The sequence below is a fragment of the Erinaceus europaeus genome, chromosome 20 (genome assembly GCF_950295315.1).
Source record: "Erinaceus europaeus chromosome 20, mEriEur2.1, whole genome shotgun sequence".
NCBI classification, from domain to species: Eukaryota; Metazoa; Chordata; class Mammalia; order Eulipotyphla; family Erinaceidae; genus Erinaceus; species Erinaceus europaeus.
Window position 1 is genome coordinate 762648 of NC_080181.1, and position 20908 is coordinate 783555.

A 20908-nucleotide genomic window follows, 5' to 3' on the forward strand; every position below is an offset into this window, starting at 1 on the left:
CTGGAATTAGAAAAAGGGCTCTGACTACCAGTCCAAATTCACAGAAACATGAACTCTAAGTTATTCTCTATAAAGCAGCTTAGCTTCCCTGAAATTTATAAGAAAAAAATCAATTCCATTCTTCTTCATTTATTTTGTTTAGTTTTGGGATCATTTTCATTTCTAAACATTCCTTTGAAGTTCTTTCAGAATCTCCTTAAACCCCATCTCTTACCTTGAATCAGAGTGTGTCTTTCCCCAAAATGGAAGAAAATGCCTACTCCAAAAGGGAGCTTTGGACACGCCTACCTCCTCCTCCTAAAGGAGAGACTTTGTTCCAGGGAAGTAGGACATCCAGGAGCACAGGGCCACACATCACACAGCTGGAGGCTAGAGGCTGGGTGACCAATCTCACCAACCTGCCGTTGTAGTGATTCACACTGACTCCCAAAAGGAGCTCAGAAAGGACTAGTCAGTTGCTTTTTATACCTGGAAATGGCAGATAATAATGCCATTTAGACAGAAGGAATGGAGTGGAAATACTGCTGGCATGAACTAAGAGCAGTATAATTAGAAAAGTGAACATTCACAGATATGAGGCATGAAAGAGTGAGACACTAAAGATCTATAGCTGGTTAACAGGAAAGTGTATTACTACAGACCTCGATTCTGAACAAGATCTTGGCGAATCAAATCCAACAACATATCAAAATCCACCAAGACTAAGTGGGATTCATCCCTAGGAAACAGGGATGGTTCAACATCTGCAAGTCAATCAATGTAATTCATTATATCAACAAAAAGAAAGATAAAAATCACATGGTCATATCAATTGATGCCCAAAAGGGAGTTGACAAGACCCAACACCCATTTATGATAAAGACCCTCCAGAAACTGGGAATAGAAGGATCATTCCTCAACATAATAGAGACCATTTATGACAAACCCACATGTAACATCATTCTCAATGAGGAAAAGCTGAAAACTGCCCCCATAAAATCAGGAACCAGACAAGGATGTCCACTACTTCCACTATTATTCAACATAGTTCTTGAAGTCCTCACCACTGCAATCTCACAAGAAAGAGACATCAAAGGCATACATATTGGAAAGGAAAAAAAATCAAACTATCATTATTTGCTGATGACATTAATATAGCTAGAGAATCCCAAACACTCCACTAAACAACTACTGGAAATAACAAGTTCAGTAGAAAACAGGATAGAAAATCAGTACACGGGGGTCGGGCGGTGGCGCAGTGGGTTAAGCGCACGTGGCGCAAAGCGCAGGGACCGGCCTAAGGATCCCGGTTCAAGCCCCCGGCCCCCCACCTGCAGGGGAGTTGCTTCACGGGCGGTGAAGCAGGTCTGCAGGTGTCTATCTTTCTCTCCCCCTCTCTCTGTCTTCCCCTCCTCTCTCCATTTCTCTCTGTCCTATCCAACAACAAAAGCAACGTCAACAATGGCAATAATAACCGCAACGAGGCTGCAACAACTAGGGCAACAAAAAGGGGGAAAAAATGGCCTTCAGGAGCGGTGGATTCATGGTGCAGGCACCAAGCCCAGCAATAACCCTGGAGGAAAAAAAAAAAAAAAAGAAAATCAGTACACATAAATCTGTGGTATATCAGTATACAAAAAGAGTCAGAGGAAAGGGAAATGAAAGGTTCAATCCCATTTACAATAGAACCCCAGAAGATAAAATACCTCGGGGAGAAACTCACGAAGGAGGTAAAGGACCTTTACAATCAAAACTATCAGACATTGCTACTGGAGTTGGTGTACTGCACCCAAGCAAAAGACTCTGGGATGGGGGGAGGGGAGGGAGAGAGTTCGGGTCCTGGGTGGAACACGATGACAAAGGACCTAGTGGGGGTTGAATTGTTATGTGGAAAACTGGGAAATGTTATGCATGTACAAACTACTGTATTAACTGTTGACTGTAAAACATTAATATTAATCCCCCAATAAAGAAATTTAAAACAAACAAGCAAAAAAAAAAAAAAAGACATTGCTAAAAGAAATAGAGAACAACACACAGAAGTGGAAGAACATTCTTACTTCCTGGACTGGAAGAATAAATATTATGAGAATGGGACCTACAACTTTTATCAATAAATTTTAAGAATAATTTAAGAAAATTATTATTATTTAAAATTATTATTTAATTAATCTAAAATTAATTAATTAAAATAAAAATTAAGAATAAATATTATGAGAATTTAACCTACAAAAGGAACCTACAATTTCAGTGCAATTGCTATCAGGACCCAGTGGCATTTTTCAAGAAATTAAACAACTTGTGCAAAAATTTGTGTGGAAGCACAAAAGGTCACAAGTTGCCAAAGTGCTCCTGAGAAAAAGGAAAAATGTGGAGGTATCATCATCTCCAACTTCAGTTTATACTACAGAGTAATACTAATCAAACAGCACAGTGTTGGAATAAAAATGAACATGTGGGGAGTCAGGCAGTAGCGCAGTGGGTTAAGTGCAGGTGGCACAAAGCTCAAGGACCGGCTTAAGGATCCCGGTTTGAGCCCCCCCCCCACTCCCCACCTGCAGGGGAGTCGCTTCACAGGCAGGCGGTAAAGTAGGTCTGCAGGTGTTTATCTTTCTCTCCCTCTCTATCTTTCCCTCCTCTCTTCATTTCTCTCTGTCCTAGCCAACAACAACAACAGCAGTAAAACAAGGGTAACAAAAGGCAATAAATAAATAAATATATTTTTTAAAAATCTAAAAATGAACACTTGGATCAATAGAAAAGAATCAAAAACCCAGAAATGAGCCCACACATAAAAAACCATCAAATACATGACAAAGGGGCCAAACCATTCAATTGGGTGAAGAAGGTCTCTTCAGCAGGTGGTGCTGGGAAAACTGAACAGCCACATGAGTAAAGTGAAACTAGACCACCACTTAAAACCTTACACCAAGGTCAATTCAAAATAGATTAAAGATCCAGATATTAAATCAGAAACTCTAAAATTTATAAAAGAAATTGTCAGTGAAATTGCATTCAGAAACAACCGCATGGGTATAGACAATGAAAACGAGTAAATAAATGGGATAAATGAAAATAAAAAGCTTCTACACATCAAAAGCAAACTACATGAGGATAACCAGGCAACCCAGTAAATGGGAGAAGATATTTTTACAACACACACCAGACAAATGACTGACATCAAACATCTAAGAGGCCATCTGGTGGCTCACCTGGCTAAGTGTCCACACCACAGAGCACAAGGACGCGTGCTCAAGCCTGTGGTCCTCAACTGCAGGGGGAAACTTCACAAGTGGTGAAGCAGGGCTACAGATATCAAACATCTATACAGGTGGTCTGGGAGGTGGCTCAGTGGATGAAGCACTGGACTCTCAAGCATGAGGTCCTGAGTTCAGTCCCTGGTAGCACATCTACCAGAGTGATGTTTGGTTCTTTCTCTTTTTTTTGTCAACAATTTGTTTGGCTTTATATGTTAACTCTTTTTTCATCCACCAGGTTCCAGATGCTAACATGACGTAAACCGGACTTCCCTGGACAGACGACCCCACCAATATGTCCTGGAGCCCCATTTCCCCAGAGTCCCACCTCACTAGGGAAAGAGAGAGACAGGCTGGGAGTATGGATCGACCTGTCAATGCCCATGTTCAGCAGGGAAGCAATTACAGAAGCCGGACCTTCCACCTTCTGCACCCCATAAGGACCCTGGGTCCATGCTCCCAGAGTGATACAGAATAGGGAAGCTATCAGGGGAGGGGAGGGGACAGGATATGGAGTTCTAGTGGTGGGAACTGTGTGGAGTTGTACTCCTCTTATCCTATGGTTTTCGTCAGTGTTGCCTTTTTATAAATAAAAATTAAAATAAAAAAGAATTTTAAAAAATCTATACAGGATTGGTACAGATCTATAAAAGAAGCAAAAACAACGCAATAAAAAATAGGCCTAAGAACTAAACAATTTTCTAAAGAAGAGATATACATGGCCCACAGACACATAAAGAAATGCTCCACTTTACTTAACATTGCAGAAATGCTAATTAAAACTATGCTGATACCATCTCACACCTAAGAGGAAGACTTACCTCAGTACATCAGGAAATGACAGGTGTTGGAGAGATTGTAAAGGAAAAAGGAACTCAGCTACTTTGCTGGTTGGAATGTAAACTGGTGTAGCCCCTTTAGAAGACTGTTTGGGGGGGTTGGGTTAAGCACATGTGGCACAAAGCTCAAGGGCCAGCATAAGGATCCTAGTTGGAGCCCCCATCTCCCCACCTTCAGGGGAGTTGCTTCACAAGCAGTGAAGTAGGTCTTCAGGTGTCTGTCTTTCCCCCTTCCTGTCTTCCCCTTCTCTCTCCAATCCAACAACAACATCATCAACAACAAAAACAATAATAATAACTACAACAACGATAAAACAACAAGGGCAACAAAAGGGGGGGGGAGAAGAAGAAGAAGACTGTTTAGACAGTCCTTAAACAAATAAAAATGAAAGTACCTTATGACCCAGCAATACCACTCTTAGGCATTTATTCAAAGGACACGCAAATACTAATTAGAAGGGACATATGCATCCATATGCTCATAGTTGCAGTATTCACAATAGCTAAAGAGTAAAAGAAGCCTAAATAACCATCAACAGATTACTAGCTAAAGAAGTTATGGGATATATATACTCCATGAAATACTACACTGCAATCAAAAAGATAATAATTGTGTCCTTTGGCATAAAATGGATGGAACTGGAGGTGATCATACTTAGTGAAATAAGTAAAGAAATGAAAGAAAACTATCAGCTAGTTTCATTCATATGTGGAATCTAAAGATTTGATTTACATGAACTTCCCAAAAAGAGAATAATCCAAACAAAACAGAAGCAAGCAAACTGTAAGACTTCTGGGAATTATGTTGGTTATCTTTGGGAGAGTAGGTATACAGAACTTTGGTGGTGGGTGTGGTTTAGAACTATATACTGTAATCATACAATCTTATAATACTATTAATAACAAATGAAAATTACTTTTAAAATGTAAAGGAAAGTGTATTAGAGATTGCATCTTACAGATCCCCCATGTCAGGAATAAGAAAGTGTAGGGCCAAGAAGATAGCTCAGCCTGCTAGAGCACCAGTGTTCATGTGGGGGGGCCCAGAGGCCATAGGCCCAGTTTCTGGCATCATTTAATCTCTGGTGTTTTTCTCCTTCCTCTCTCATCCTCTCTCCCTCTCAAAATGAACAAGTAAATAAATCTTTAAAAATAAGAAAATGGGAGTCAGGCAGTAGTGCAGCAGGTTAAGCGCAGGTGGCACAAAGTGTAAGAACCAGTGTAAGGACCGGTGTAAGGATCCCGGTCGGAGCCCCGGGCTCCCCACCTCCAGGGGGGTCACTTCACAGGTGGTGAAGCAGGTCTGCAGGGTCTATCTTGCTCTCCTCTGACGCTGACGAGTTATTCTGATGCAGTCTCCGCCCCCAGGTTTTACCATGCCCGCGAAATCCTAGCAGTGCCCCCTTCAACCAATCCTGGCCCCACACGTCACCCCTGGTTGTCACCCAATAAAAGCCCCCTCACCCCCCCCTCACTCTCTCTCTGGGCTCTCAGCTCCCCCTCTCTCTCGCTGGGCTCCTTCGGGTCTCGCTCTCTCTCTCTCTGGGTGGTGAGGTAGTGGGGACGGCCATTGTCGGCTGACTCCACGTGGCCTGAGCCACCCCCCATCCTATAATAAAGATTTGTGTACCCCTTTGCTCTGGACGTCCTCTCTCTTCTCCGCGGTGCAGCCCGACACCGGACCACAACAATAACACTCCTCCTCTCTGTCTTCCTCTCCTCTCTCCATTTCTCTCTGTCCTATCCAACAACGACGACATCAATAACTACAACAATAAGGGCAACAAAAGGGAATAAATCAATAATTTAAAAAATAAGAAAACTTAAAGCAAGTGAAATATGTAGGTAGTACATCGACCTGCTCCTCCTCCTCCTCCTCCTCCTCCTCCTCTTCTTGCTCTTCCTCTTTTCCTCCTCTTCCTCCTCCTTCATCTTCTCACAAGGACATCCACTTTTCTGGATCTACCTTCTCTTGCTTTGTTTTTTATTTTTAAATTTTTTATACCTTATTTTTTTATTATTGGATACAGACATAGAAAAACTGAGAAGGGAAGAGAAAGCAGAGAGGGAGAGAGACAGAGAAACACCTGCAGCCCTGCTTCACCACTTGTGAAGATTTCCCCCTGCAGGTGGGGCCCAGGGACTTGAACCTGGATCCTCGAATACTGTAATGTGTGCGCTTAGTCAGGTGTGCCACTGCCTGGCTCCTTGTTTTGTTTTCTAATTTTATTTAATTAATTTATGTTTAGTTTTTATTTTAATTAATGTATTTCTATTTGATAGGACAGAGAGAAATTGAAAGGGGGAGGGAAAACGGAGACAGAGAGAGAGAGAGAGAGACTTGGAAGCCTGCTCCACTGCTCATGAAGCTTCCTTCCTGAAGGTTGGCTCTTGGAGCTTATCCAGGTCCTTAAGCATAATAATGTGTGTGCTCAGACAAGTACACCACCACCCAGCCCCTGGATCTACTGAGGGGGTGAAGGGGAGAAGAGAGAGAGAGAATAGCACCTAAGTTTTCTCCAGTATGGTGAGGACTGGGCTCAAACATTGGTCCCATTCACTGCAAAGCAGGTGGACCCTTCAGAAGAGCTATCTTGCTGGTCCAGTCATCCAACTCTAATATTAGACCTGTGAGTACAGACAGAGCACCTTCCTGATGGTTTGATGCCTCCATGGTCCCTAACTTTTACTTCAAGCTCAGTGTAAAAGAAAAGAAAATACTCACTACTATTTTCTTTTCAGGGGAAAAAGAAAATACTCACTACTGGCCAGGGAATGCAGTGCATAACTGCTGGAGAAAGTACCATCACATAGTCTAGAAAGTGAACTGTCAAAGGGGGAACAAACATTAATTAAGCAGCTTGGATCTTCAAACCTGCCTCTTCTCTCTAGGTTAAGGGTCCTTACAGTCCTTCTGAGCTTCAGGAAAGAGCAGCGCTGGCATCTCCTTTTGCCTAGTACCAGGCTCTATCTTTAGTCACTTCTCCCCACGAGAACTTTCATTCCATTTCCCAAGCCTGAAAATCATTTCTTTCTCCTGCCAATAGAGTGTGACCAACCTCTACAACCTTGATTTAAATGGGCCTTCCTCCACTTCCATGGTTAATACAGAAAGACTTATGAGTTATTTAAGTTCTTAGTTCTTTCTATGTATGCTAACATGCTCGTTCAGGGCAGCTATGCATGAATGACATGCAGTGTATGACTCACCCTTCTTTTTTTTTTTTTTCCTCCAGGGTTATTGCTGGGCTTGGTGCCTGCACCATGAATCCACTGCTCCTGGAGGCCATTTTCCCCCTTTTTGTTGCCCTAGTTGTTGCTGCCTCATTGCGGTTATTATTGCCATTGTTGACGTTGCTTTGTTGTTGGATAGGACAGAGAGAAATGGAGAGAGGAGGGGAAGACAGAGAGAGAGGGGAGAGAAAGATAGACACCTGCAGACCTGCTTCACCACCTGTGAAGCGACTCCCCTGCAGGTGGGGAGCCGGGGGCTCGAACCAGGATCCTTACACCGGTCCCTGCGCTTTGCGCCACATGCGCTTAACCCACTGCGCCACCGCCCGACTCCCGACTCACCCTTCTTGATGACTGGACCCGGGGCTCCATGTGTGGAATTGCTCATGGTTGCTTGGCACATCTCTGGAGTCACACCCTGTGTTCTGGTCCAGTTCACCTCCCCAATACCCATGAGTCAGTTTCTTGGCTGCCTCAAAGGCTGAAGGCACAGGGTTTTGCTGTTGGAGGGCAGCTGATGGAAAGCAGCACCCTCTCACTGCACCCTGCACTCTGCAGGAAGCCAGGAGAAGGCCCAGAGGCTGGCCCAGAAGCAGGCCCAGAAGTCCACAGTGTCTGCATATCCTTCCCCAGCTCCCAAAAGGTCACAACATTGCAGATGGAGGCAGATGTAATACCTGGAGACAAGACGCCCTTCAGGGCAGTAGCACAGCTAGTTAAGCACAGGTGGCAGCAAAGCACAAGGACTGGAGTAAGGATCCCAGTTGGAGCCCCCAGCTCCCCACCTCCAGGGAGTCACTTCACAAGCAGTGAATGAAGCAGGTCTGCTGGTGTCTAGCTTTAGCTTTCTCTCCTCTTCTCTGTCTTCCCCTCCTCTCTCTGTTTCTCTCTGTCCTAGCCAACAACTACGACAACAGTAAAAAACAATAAGGGCAACAAAAGAGTATACATAAATAAATAAATTTTAAAAAAGAGAAAGAAAGAAAGCTGGGAAGACCAGGGGCTGGGGCATATTTATTTTCTCTCTCTCTCTCTCTCTCTCTCTCTCGCTCTCTTGCTCTCTCTCTCTCCCCCTCCCAGAGAGGTGGTGGTGTACATGCCTCCATGGCTTGTACTTTCTTCTCCTTTTCTGTCCTTACTTTTCTCCCAATAAATGCTCATCTTCTCCCTGAAATATGACTGGCTCTCTTTGTTCTTCTTCCATGTAGGAATCAGTCTAGAAGCCCACAGGAGGAAGCAGGGGAGCTGCCACAGTTAGCTGCTCCCTATTCCCTTTACAATTGCCCACTCCAGCCCAGGCAGCATGGGACAGCTGACTCCCCACAGAACAAAACAAACCCTCCTGTAACTGTGTGTGTGCACATGTGTGCATGTGCGTGTGTGTGCAGGGCAAGACCATGCTCTAGAAGCAACAGATGAAATACAGAGTGAAAAAAAAGGGAGAGAGATAAATACAGAATGAATTACAAGAGTTACATCAAACCATAGGATGTGGAATTTCAGAATCTCAACCCCCCCAACCCCCAGACACCCCAGGGCCATCCCCTGCTCTAGCTCCACATCCCTGATCACTGTCCCCACTGCTGGAAAGTTCAGGTCCCCTCTAGACCCAGGGGAAGGCTTCAGGTCTGATGCAGATTCAGTCTCTACATTCTCTTACATCCTAAACCTGATCATGACTTTGGACCTCTTCCATGTTGGGTAGCATATGGGTAGCATGTGGCCCCATATGGAGACCTGAGCATCAGCTGAGTGGGTCCTGCTGGTAAGAAAACTACACAGAAACCAGCTGGGCTCTGCCACTCCCAGTGACAGATTCCTTCAAATGGCACTGAGAGGTGCCTGATGGTTTACAAGGATTTCATCTATGTAAGTTCAATCACACATGCATTTTCATCCTAAAACTAAAATAAGATTGAGATTCTGAAATTCCACACCCTGTGATCCAGCAAAGGTGCCCAAGTACCAGTTTCCTGGTCATGGTCATGGGTCAGATGAAGTGGCATCTAAATCCAGCTGGCGTTCAGTCTCTCTCCAGCCAGCATGGGAAGGGGAGAGAGGATGAGCATTTGGTAAGTGCCCACAGATTCCCGACAGACACCTGAGGGCTGGTTCCACCTAACAAAGAAGATCAGATTCAGAGAGTGAATCAGGGCAGCTATGAGAACCATTAAGGGATTTCCCTGTCCTCTCTGGCTTGGGGCTCATCTTCAAAAAAACATTAGCAGACCAATACATAAACTCTAAGTGAGAACTACCTCAAAGGGTGATGAATTCAAAGTTTTGAATGGTAAACCTTTTGTTTCTGTTGAGAAGTGACTTTGTCTGCTCAGGAATAAATGATTCATGCCCCCACAGGGTCATCTCGGAGGGCCCCTAGACCCAGCAGCCAAGGGTGTCGGAGCTCTTAAGACAACATGACTTAATTGCATATAATAAGTGTTTGCTAAATTAACTCTGGTGAAGAGAGAGCCCATTACATCCAGGTTTCCTGACAGTTACTTGACTGGAATTCATAAAGATTGCAAATGTCGCTTGCTCAGACTTCTGCTTCAGCTGAGAAATGCTGCCAGATATCTACCTGTGCATGTAAAACGACATTTATGATTTGGCTCTCACAAGCAAGGCATCTGTGGTGCAGAGAGGCTTCACAGCTTGCCAGCAGAGAAGCCAGGAATTTGATTCAGGTTTATCTGCTTCCGGCTCAGTGCACTCCTGCATCTCACAGGCCCGGGCACTGAAATCTGGGATGCTGAGGACAGGAGCTCAGGGAGTGAGAAGCAGTGCAGTGCTGCCAGTCCACTGGAAACAGAATTTTCCACAGGATTTCAGAACAGGAAGGGTTGCTGGCAAGCCAGGGATGGAGTAGACTCATCCACAAGATGACCATAAGAAATGTGGAAGGACTTTTTCAGAGCTGTAAAAGCTATACACTCTCCATTGACTCTAGCCACAGTCCACTGCCCAGGACACCAAAAAGGGGAAGACAAGGTAGCATCAGGAAATCGGAGGGCAGACCTAGCAGCATGCCAAGCGGCTAAAGGGCCAGTTAAGGTGGAAGTTATGACCCTCCGGAAACTAGGGATAGGAAATTTACATGCAAGACCCAGTTATAGCTTGGAGGATCAGGCTTGGATACAGAAAATAGGTGGAATCGAAAAAGACAATTCCTGGGCCCAGGATGAAGACAAAAATCTCCTTATCCCAGAGGTGTTAAGAAGCTACCTAATGAAAAACCTCCACCACACAACCCATCTGGGTTCTAAAAAGATGTTCCAGTTACTCCAGAAGGGGCTAATGAAATTTCAACATAGCTGGAAAACAGTGGAGCAGATAGTTAGTGAATGCAGAGCATGCCAGATGATGCAACAGGGAAACAAAAGACTGGCAGGTGGAACATGGGTAAGAGGACAAACACCGGGAACAAACTGGGAAACAGATTTTACTGACGTAAGACCAGGGAAGTATGGATTTAAATAGTTATTAGTGCTGGTAGACACTTTTTCAGGTTGGGTAGAAGCATTTCCCACAAAGAATGAGACAGCTAGGACTGTGGCGAAGATAGTATTAGAAGAGATAGTGCCAAGATATGGGGTCCTGGGGGCTATAGGATCAGACAGTGGACCAGCATTGGCGGTCCAGGTTATCCAAGAGTTAGCCAAACAACTGGGGATAGATTGGAAACTACATTTTGCATACAATCCCCAGAGTTCAGGACAAGTAGAAAGAATGAATAGAACATTAAAAGAGACCTTAACTAAATTATCAATAGAGACTATTGAGAACTGGGTGACTCTCCTTCCCTTAGCCCTGTTTCGAGTCCGGAACACTCCCTATACTGGGGGATTCACCACGTATGAAATTCTGTATGGTCAACCCCTGCCAGTGATTCCTCTCTATCCCAATGAAAGTGAGTCTGAAGGACCTTGGGATCTGTCCCTTAGAGCGTTGGCGGGAATACATGAAGAAATTTTGGTGAGGGAGGCGTACAAGAAACAAGCCTCTGGAAAAAGAGAAGTTAGTCATTCTTTCCAGCCTGGAGACTGGATATGGGTAAAAAAAAAAAAAAAAAAAAAAAAAACCAGACCAAAACTCTGGAACCTAGATGGAAGGGACCTTATCAAGCAATCTTTGTTACTCCCACTGCCCTTAAGGTGGACGGGCTGACTCCTTGGATACAACACCTGCATGTTAGGAGAGCTGAACCCAGCACTGTACCAGATGATGAGTGGAAAGCAGAGACTGATCCCAGGAACCCACTCAGGATTCAGATTAAGAGATATGACGACAGCCACCCTAATTACGAGGGAACAAGAGAATTGGACTCTGATCCCGACAATGACTCTGATCTCCTTGCTGATCCAATACAGCAGCTGAATCAATAACCCGCATGGACCCCAGAAGCAGACTTGGATTATTATGAACACTACTACAGGTGACATTGTCTACTCTACCACCTCAACCACCTACTCCTCAGGCCAGTGGTATCCGGACTTAATCTTTAACTTTTGTAAGCTAGTTGAAGATGATGTATGGGGTGGGGGGGGATGGGATAGTGGGTGGTTAGGATGTGGTCACACAAAGAAAATTCTCCCCACAATTACAGGAGAATGGACAGAAGACATTACCCCAGCTTTCTATTACGTCTGTCCAGGACACCTTAATTCCAAGACGTGTGGGGGACCAGGGGCCTATTTCTGTTCTAGTTGGAGTTGTGTCTCAACAGGGTATATTAATTGGTCACCCTCGGTGAAAGGAGACCTAATCACAGTAGGTAAATTCAATGACAATAATATAATATAATATAACCATATGCTAATGCTACCTACCCCCACCATCCTTGCAAGTCTCTTTGTATGGCTAAAACCCGTAGGGGATTAAGCAGATTTTCCCAGTAACAGCTGCTCCTTTCTGCTCAAAACTCACTTTGTGTTCATTCCTGCCCCAAGGGCTTCTCCTAACCCTCTGGTCTGCTGCTTCCCAGGGTGCAGGACAGTGCACAAGGGCCTCTGTTTCAGGGCTATGAGGCTTCAGGTGTAATAGTCACTGATGCCCTCCCTCAGGCACTGTGACCATTCTGGTCCCTGTCACCAGGTACTGTTGAGCAAGCCTGAGTCACAACTCAGCACCATCTCTTCTCAGTGCCCTTTCCATGAGCACGTTTGCCTGTGGCTCAGGGTCCTGAGGACCTTCTGCTGTGCATCTCACTTTATGGGAGTGTTGGGGCCTAGGGTTAGGGTTCCTTGCCTGCCTTCATCAGAACCTCATGCACAAATCCTCCAGCGTCCCTACATGTGTGACACTCCATTTATATACTGAAGTATTTTGGGTGGCTCGGGGCAGCAGTTTTCCATGCAGAAAGAAATAGGTCTTCCTTCTATGGTGACTTACTCTTTTAATAAACTAAAGACCAAGCACAGAACTAGCAGGCAATTTTGAAGGCATTTTAGTCATTTACACCTCTCTCATGGAAAACCTAATTTCTACTGAAGCACCTTCCACCAGCCCCAGACCTCATCCATCACCAAGCCTTATGAGCTCTACTTTCAAGTCCTGCTCACACCCTATCCACTGTTCTTCATAGCAGCTTTGTTATGCTGCTGTAAGGCACAACATGTCTTCCTAAAACTTTGGCACAGCTGGTGAGAGGTCTGGTTTTTGGCCACAGCAACCTTTGCAATAGCTCATCTTTTTAAAAATTTTTTTTCATTTATTTATTTATTTCCTTTTGATGCCCTTATTTTTTTATTGTTGTAGTTATTATTGTTGTTATTGGATAGGACAGAGAGAAATGGAGAGAGGAGGGGAAGACAGAGAGGCGGAGAGCAAGATAGACACCTGCAGACCTGCTTCACCGCCTGTGAAGTGGCCCCCCTGCAGGTGGGGAGCTGGGGGCTCGAACTGGGATCCTTCTGCCGGTCCTTGAGCTTTGTGCCATGTGCGCTTAGCCCTCTGAGCTACTGCCCAACTCCCAGCAGCTAATCTTTGAGAATGTATAGTCATGACTCGCCTCTGTGTTCATAGCCCCGCACTCTGAATGACAGCTGCAAACACCTGACTCCCCAAAATGTCTTGGTTAAAGGTCCATTTCATGAGAAGGTTCTGAAGGAGAACAGAGAGGTCTGTGAAGAGATGTTTACCTGTAAGCATCTCTGTGAGGATGTCTTCTGTACCTCACCAACAGACCAATCTTCTTTTCTATGGAGAAGAGAAACCTTCCCCCTCCTGCCTCATTTTGCTGAGCCTTCCTTGACAGCCTCCATACTTGGCCCTCCCAGTCTCTTCCCCTTCATTGCAGCTTTACTTCAGGTGTTTTCTTTAATGTCTAAGCTGGTGATGTGTGACTCACATCCCCTCTGTATATAGGAAGTAGAAATATTACTCACAAGATTCCCAGATTGTCTCTGATCAATTTGTCTGATGCTTGTATGATTATCTGTTCAATCTCTGGAGAACCCAGAGAGATAAAAACTAAATACAATTGCTCAAGAATCTGACCACTGGTGACCAAGAGAAGCTGTCATTCCAAGTCACCTGGCACTAGTACAGAAACACAGACTCCTGGATTAAAGTTTCCAAAGGGGTTGGGTAAAATATTCAGAATGTGTGCCCTGCATTCATGGCATGATATTTCATACTGCATGTGCATAAAGAACTCCACATCAATTGCAGATTAAATTGGCAGGCACTTGAGTTTGTATAGATAGCAGCACCTTTAAATGCGTATTCCTAGCTCCTAACATTCAGTCCATGTAGAAAGCATCTCATTAGCAGATGTTGTGTGCTCTCCAAATTAAAGAAACAGCACACAATCAGAAAATGGCTTGAAAGGAATCTGGAATATGCACATAGATGTGTTTAATAGCAGGCATTTCTGCACTCAGCACAGTCTACCCAGATCACAGGTCTCTTTGAGGGCCATGATTATGGGTCTGGGAAGCCAGGAAGAGATATCTTATCACTGGGCTGGAGTGTGAACACCTAATTTATGGAGATTTGATTCTGTTGTCAAGGGGAAGCAATGAAAGGCATTAACAAGCTTCATTCTCAGGACCTTACTGCAAGCAAGAATAGAACGGCGGAACTGCAAGAAAGATATCGCAGGCCTAGAAATCATTGTGAACCCATATCTGCGACCTTGGCAGAACTGCTGTAGCTCCCAATGGAAGGAATGGGGACACAGAACTCTGGTGGTGGAGACAGTGTGAGATTATATCCCTGTTATTTTATAATTTTGTAAATCAATGTTAAATTACTAATAAAATTAAAAGGACAAATAAAGATATCACAGGCCTGGCTGCACATATGCCACCTGGGGGCTCATAGGTGCTGCTCCCCTCCAGGAGCACCTCCTCTGCCACATGCTGTGTCCACTGAAGTCTGTGCACACAGTGAGCCCAGGGGATGCAGGGATTGCCGTGGAAGACAACTGCAGATTTCCCAGGAGCAAACAGACTTGCTGGGGGGTGTATGTGTGCATGCACAAAATGCAGATAGCAACTGTGTTCACACAACTAAGTGGGAATGTCTACATTTCCCACTAAAGATCAAACGGGGGGGGGGCAGACAGTGGTGCACCTGTTAAGTGCATATAGTACTAAGCACGAGGACCTACACCCGACTCCCTACCTGCAGGGGCATACTTCATAAGCAGTGAAGCAGGTCTCTCTCTCTTTCTATCTCCCCCTCCTCTCTCAACTTCTCTTTTTGCTATCAAATAAAATGGAGCAGTGGACTCAAAGTGCTGGCACCGAACCCCAGCAATAACCTTGGATGTAATAATAATAAGAACAACAAAAAGTAAACATCAAATGAGGGTAGTACTGTTTAAAGAAAGCTGTAGTAAAACCAAGTCACTCCAGACTGACAACACCCAAGGGAGCAGCCAGGAGGCCCCACATCCTAGACAGCAGGGCCAGTGGCTTCCAGGTGCCTCCTTTTGCCTTTGACCAGCAGGGCTCCCTGAATCAGATCAGCTCCATGGTGGGTTCTTAGTTCTGTTCTTGCTTTTGACCCACAGTCCTTGTTCTGTCATCCTTTAGGAATATGGTCTCCACCTCCATTTCTTCCAACATGTGTCTGTCCACAGTACTGGCCTCAGCTGTTTCTGGGATGCATCAGGGCAGTCAAGAGCTCTCTTAATGGAGCCATGCCCCACATGACCTCAGGCGCTGGCCCACAGCCCACTCTGCATAACACGCCCACATGGAAGTCTCCTCATCTGCCTGCATTGGGGAAGGTGTTATTATCCCACTTCCTAAATGAGAGAGGAGTGTGGCACCCATGTAGTCATCATATCCAGAAGAGCATCTCCTAGGTTGTGGGGACAAAGGAACCCTCCTGCACTGCTGGTGGGAATGTCCATGGGTCCAAGCCCTGTGGAGAGCAGTCTGGAGAACTCTCAGAAGGCTAGAAGTGGACCTGCCCTATGACCCTGCAATTCTTCTCCTGGGGATAGATCCTAAAGAACCAAGCACACCCACCTCAAAAGATTTGTGTATACCTATGTTCATAGCAGCACAATTTGTAAAAGCCAAAATCTGGAAACAACACAGGTGTCCAACAACAGATGAGTGGCTGAGCAAGTTGTGGTCTATATACACAATGGAATACTACTCCGCTGTTAAAAATGGTGATTTCACCTTTTTCAGCCCATCTTAGATGAAGCTTGAAGAAATCATGTTAAGTGAGATAAGTCAGAAAGAGAAGGATGAATATGTAATGGTCTCACTCATAGGCAGAAGTTGAAAAACAAGATCAGAAGGGAAACATTATCAGACCTTGGACTGGAATTGGTGTATTGCACCAAAGTAAAAGACTATGGGGTGGGTGGGGGGTGGGGTTCAGGTCCTAGAACATGGTGGCAGAGGAGGACCTAATGGGGGTTGTATTGTTATGTGGAAAACTTGGAAATGTTATGCATGCACAAATTACTGTGCTTTATTGCCAACCATAAGCCATTAATCACCCCAAAAAAGAAACTAAAAAAAAAAAAAGCATCACCTGTCTGGAGAACTTGCTGGTATCAGGCACCAGATGGGCACATGGACAATTCACTCACTAACTTGGGGGAGTCCTGTTTGCCTGACACTGACTTCTGTGTGCAGAGGGGAGCCTGAGTCTTAGAGAGGGTAAGTACATTCCTAAATTGGGCTCATAGATGCCAGTGCATAGAGAACTGATGTGCACTCATGAAATCAGCTTCATAGACTGCACACCCAGGTCTCTGAGGGCACCTTATGCTTCAGAAGTTGAGCTGGCTGCTTCCCTTGAAGGGAGTGCACTCAGGAGGGAGGCTCTGCAGAGCCACAGGGCAACTGGGATTCTGCTCAGTGCCGTCACTGACCTGGCAGACACAGGAAGCTGGAAAAATAAGTGACCTACACTAAGTTCCCAAAACCCAAAGTTAGATCATCTGCCAGCCTCCCACCTCTGGTCTCAAGTATCAGAGCTCCAAGTGTGGGTGCAAACAGGTAGGAATTGGCACATTTTCCCCTCAACCCGCATTAACTAGATAGTCCCATAAAACCCAGGGGCTGCACCAACCACAGTGATCTGTTGCTGAATCGATTACAGAGTGATAGAACATCTGCTTTTCAGACAGACTGATACCTGTCAAGTGGACCTCCATCTGTGGCAGTGCTGTGTTCATTGTGAGTGTGGTGGAGACTGAGTTCTAGTCCCCATCGAAGGAGGAAAGCTTCACAAGTGATGCAAATGTCTCTGTCTTTCTCCCTATCTCCTCTTACCCTCTCAATTTCTTTCTGTGTCTATCCAATAATCAATAAAATAAAAGACTGAATTTAGTACAATTCATGACTTCTAGGCATTTCAGTGAAGAGATGACAGACTGTTACTTAGCATGGAATGGGGCCCTAGGGAACCTGGGTGTGTCTCAGACCACATGGGTCCACTGTCCAGCAGAGGTAGCTTGCACCTGTCTGGGCTGTATCTTCACCAAGAACTTTGACTGGGAGGAAACTGCAATAAAAACAGGCACAGTTGACAGCATGCCTTCAATCTACCAACTTCACAATCACTCAGAAATACTGAATAATTAAGTTTTCATCAACACAGCCAATGAGAAGCAAACACGATGCAGTAATGTAGGCCTATTATCTGTTCTTTTTTAAGCTTTTGGGCATTTTTGTTAGTCAAATTTTATGATAGCAAATAAATTTAATGTTATGAACAGAGGGCAAGAAGCCCTTGTTACATAGAAATAAACCCAGGGTTTTAAATGTTCCCAGTGGCCAGACTCATTACAGCTGATCTTGTGTGGTAAGTCTAAATGGGAACCAATACACTTGTGCCTGGTTTATTTTAGTTAATGGTAGCAATATGCTCTGATCACACAATCTCTGCATTGAAAGAGATAAAATCAATTAGCCTACAAGAGGCACTTCATACTCTACTGCTGCAGGACATTGCATTCACATAAAACTAGCCCTATTTTGAGAGGGTCACTGTAGAACAGCAGGAAAGGAGAGAGAGATGGCTTGTGGAGACAGAATTTCTGTCTTCACCAGTGTGTCCTGGAAACTCACCTCTCCAGAGCCCTATCCTACTAGGGAAAGACAGAAACAGCCTGGAGGTATAGATCCACCTGCCAACACTCATGTCCAGCGGAGAAGCATTTACAGAAGCCAGAACTCCTGCTTTCTGCACCCCATAATTATCCTGGGTCCATATTCCCAGAGGGACTAAGAATAGGGAAACTTCCATTGGAAGGGAGGTGACACGGAACTCTGGTGGTGGGAATTGTGTGGAATTGTATCCCTCTTATCCCACAATCTTGTCAATCATTATTAAATCACTAGTAAATAAAATAAGATTAAAAAAAAAAAAAGGATTTCTGTGTCTTCAGAGCAGACTCAGGGAGGTGGGTTTCTGGGAGATAGCCTGGTGTTTCTCACTGTGTAGACAGAGGAGCAGATGTGGGGGCTGCTGTTGAGATGAGGTACATACACAGTGACAATGACTCTTGGGGAGCTTTTCCTCATGCTCCACAAAGTGGGGCTGCTCCCTTCTTCCTTCTTCCTTCTGAACTCTCCTTCAAGCTGATCTCTGCCAACAGGAAGTGGGGGCTGGGATCTGTGAGCCTCTTCTGGGGATGTTGAGTAGGGATGCTGAGTAAAGGATGCTACTGGGCAGAAGCCCCCATGTGAGGCCCAGGACCGGCACTGCCTGTGTCCAGGACTCTGGGTGGAGTTGGCTGACCTGCAGGACCAGGAAACCAGTTTTCTAGTACAGGTCAGGGACTCTGGGTGCCAGTATCAACACAGTAGCTTCCAGAAACCTGGTAAGCAGGATGCTGCAAACTGAAGGGGGGCATTTCTAGCTCTGTGCTCCCCTTCCACTGGGTTCTGAGTGATCTACGTACTTCATTCTGCATGTTCTAAAGGTTTCTCAGCTGACAGCTCTCATCTTGGTACCGATTTTTTCTCTCCTGAGAAAGAAGAGAGATTTGATAATACTCAGAGTCATTTCTGAAATAATTTCAGACAGAAGTTTGAAGATGTCTTCATCTGTCTTGAAAAGATTCTCCTACTCTCCACAGGATAAATACTCTGTTGTTTGTAGACTAGTTTCTCTCAATGCATCTGTGACTTCCAGCTGGAGCTGCTGCCTCAACCTTGCTGGCTGGTGTCTCTGACTGCAGTCAGCATCCAGGGGTGGGGACTCTGGATGGTGCTAAGTTGATCAGTTGCTGTAGTTCTTAATACTGTATTTGATTTGCTGCACATTGGTTTCTTTTTATTTGATGTGGAAGTAAGTATGCAGTCGCTGAACACCCCAACCCAGCAGGCTGACCCTGCAGGGCCTGTCCCTCGGCTGCCTCCCATGTGCTGAAATCCAAGTTCTTGCATAATCATCACCTGTGGTGAGAATCACTGGAGGCTGAAGCCAGCTCTGCATTAAGAGAATGTGCTCCGCAGATAGACTGAATCTAGAGGATCCTGAGGGTGTCAACACTGGAGGCTGAGCTGAATTTTAACTACATTGTCCAGCACCAGTCAAACGAGTAAACATTTAGAGTTCTTCTCTTTCCATGCTTTTTTTTTTTTTTGCTTTCAGTATTATCACTGGGGCTCAGTGCCAGCACTATGAATCCACCATTCCTGAAGACCATGTTTCCTTTTTTTCCCCTACTTTATTCAGTAGTGCAGAGAGAAATTGAGAGTGGAGGGGAGATAGGAAAGAGAGAGAGAAAAAACTGTAGCTGTGTTTCACCACTTGTGAAGTGTGCAGGAGGAGAGTGGGGACTTGAACCTGGGTCCTTCCACATACTACTATGTTTGCTTAGCCAGGTGTGACACCAGCCGGCTCCCCTCCATGGCTTTCTTAAAAACTTACTTTAAGACTAAATAAGAAGACTGCCTTTAAGTTCTTCTTTGTGGACTTTCTGTTTGCTAGAGCTGAGAGCCTATGCTGAGTCTGATGTGCAGTAATTTGATGGAAGCCTTCCACATACACTTCCAATGTGGACAGAAACCTCAGAGATACAGCATTTTCCTGGAGAAATGCGGAGACTCCGGTGCCCCTCCTTGGGCAGGGACAGGAGACTCTTGGCACAGAGCCCACTGTGAAGTAGAAGCCCTAGTTCTCTGAGGATGGGGCCCAACTACACTGGCAGTGCACCACCTCTCTGTGCCCTGGCCCAGCATCACACAGCATCTCAGCCCTCTGGAGATGACAGGCCTCCTAGGCTGCTGTCATATGAACTCATTGGCAGTGTCCTGTGGCCACAGCAGATGACAGTATGCTTGTGTGAATCCCCTCCTCACAACCTCCTAGCACCAGGACAGGTGTGTCTCAGTGGAGGGAACAAGGGACCAGAAGACAAAACCACTGCTCATTCTCACCATCATGACCACAAAGGCCACATCCTAGGCCCTAGAGTGTTGCCACAGCTCCATGGAGACAAAGTAGGCATGTGGCCTAGAGGGGTCGGTCTGTCCTGGCTCTTTTGAAAACTGGTGGTGAGCATCCTTCTTCTTCTACATTCCCAGAGCACAGGCAAGAAGATCCTTGGGGGGGGGGGGGTAATCCAGGCTTCAGCATGGCCTGAGCTCTTTCTTTCAATAATGTGCATGTATGGCCTCTATCTTGAATTTGCTTCACAAGAGAGCAGAGGCATCACCTGACTTATGTGAAGGTAGGAGTGGCAGTCTGACAAGTCACAGGATCTGGCTAGCATCTCCTCTGACACCTAGGTTAATCACCACCACCTGGCATGGTACCTTGCTGCATCCCAAGTGTACCCCCCCATGGCCTGTGCTCTGGATCCCCCCCAACACTTATCCCTAGGCACCCCAGCCCTTCCTGTAGTCACATTTGCACAGATGTCACCAGGGATGAGACTTCCTGAATACATTCAAAGAGGAGCCACTCTTGCTCCTGGCTCACTCCCTTCCTAGGGTCTTGGTAATGTGTGTGACCACATGTGTACTTAACATGCAAACCTCAGCCCACAGGGAAGGAAGTTTTACACAGACTCTGAAAACATGGATGTATGTTGATTTCCTTTAGCAAATTATCCAGAACAGTTTAAGTCATGTTAATCCTCTCTTTACTAGTAATGGCTCTGTATTTATT